Source organism: Amphimedon queenslandica, unplaced genomic scaffold, assembly GCF_000090795.2.
Source record: "Amphimedon queenslandica unplaced genomic scaffold, v1.1 AMPQUscaffold_12251, whole genome shotgun sequence".
NCBI classification, from domain to species: Eukaryota; Metazoa; Porifera; class Demospongiae; order Haplosclerida; family Niphatidae; genus Amphimedon; species Amphimedon queenslandica.
The window spans coordinates 15,740-17,420 of NW_003547511.1; positions in this window are offsets into that span (position 1 = coordinate 15,740).

The window sequence follows — 1,681 nt, forward strand, 5'->3', positions numbered from 1 at the left end:
GTAAATCATCCATAACTATCAATCAAGGAGGAGTGTTGTAAATAAAATGATTTATAGTTATTGTGATTATTGTAGTCATTATTGTTTACATAGTTAACCACAGACTAGTATATATAGTGATGTTTTGGTTTTGTTCCCTTGTATCTATTTCCTAGTGTGTTCCTGTTCTTTTGTATCTCTCCTTCTCTCTATCTCTCTTTTAAGTTTATAATACAATATTCAACAGGTCATCCGAGCGATCAGCAACATAGAGAAAATCCTCATCAAGAGGATTGAGATGAATTCCGTCCATAAAAGTAATAGTCGGTAGAGAGATTTTTCTTATGAGGCTACCACTTCTATCAAAAACAAAAACTGCCTTGCTGTGGTGTTCGCCAACGTAGAGATTCCCTTGTTTATCGAACTGGATCTTCCTTGGGTAGCATGAGCTTCCAACACTGAAAGTGTGGAATTTTGTGCCATCGATATTGTATACGTTGATCTTACAAGTGTTCCATTCATTGATGTACATCAACCCATTGTAATCTAATGCGACTGAAATCGTCTTAATAGGAGAATAGTGTACGCCATACAGCTCTCCACTGAGTGTGAAGCTGTATGTCTCGCGACCAGTATTGGTGACAAGTACTCTGTTTCCTCTTATGAAGAGACCGTGTGGACGTCCAGAAGGAATGGAGAAGCTCCTTAGCCTTTCTCCAGTGTGTACATCCAGGACTTGAACTTTACCTTTATTCTCTGTCAGGAATACTTCATTCCCAACGATTTGGATATAAATTGGTGTTTTGAATCCAGGGATGGTTCTGGATGGTGTTCTCACGGTAACATTATCTGTTTCAGCTTCGGCATCTATTGCAGACAATTCTTCAGTCCTTCTGCAAGGATTTATTAAATTTGCACAATCATCAGGAGACACACTTGCTGCTTGTATGAAGCAGACAAGGAGAGATACACTTAGCAATAGAACGAACTTCATTTTCTGTAGACTGTAAATGATAAGTTTGCAGGGATGAGTGACTGAGTGATTATGCTTGAATTTGGTTGCTTCTTTTATAGTCTTCAACTTAATTTGTCTGCATAGCTGCAGGCTATAAGGAAGTCGGAAGATGAAAATTGCAAAGTACATGAGAAATTATTGACATCACTGAGTCCTGTAGGAGTGACCGTTCATGTGTTGATACTAGTCTACACATAAAAGCCTTGAAGGAAGAAATTTAGTAATTTTGTTATGATCTTATGTAATATAATGAAAAAGACAAATAATCCTTCCATGCAGGATGTGACATCATCTACTATGTTCCACACATAGATCACTGTGATCATAGATGCCACACGTCGTTAATTGGGTTAGTTTCCAAGTAAAATGACAAAATGCATGAGAAGCATTCATAACCTTGGAACCTGAATGAGATAATAATGAGTTCAAAGACTAATTGATTATTACTACAGGTAGTTGGATTTTGAAAATTAACAATAGAATCAGCTCAAAGGGTAATGTCTTTTATACCAGCTATAATGTAATTTTATCTTCTCTCTCTCTTTTAAAAAACCAATCACTCAAACCATTAGTAATGGCATCCTTTATTGATCCTCTCTCACACACTTTATGGTACATATCAGCATGCAGTGTAAAAGTGTCCTATGCTAACTGTATTAGCTGTTCATCTATTGTCCAGGACAAATT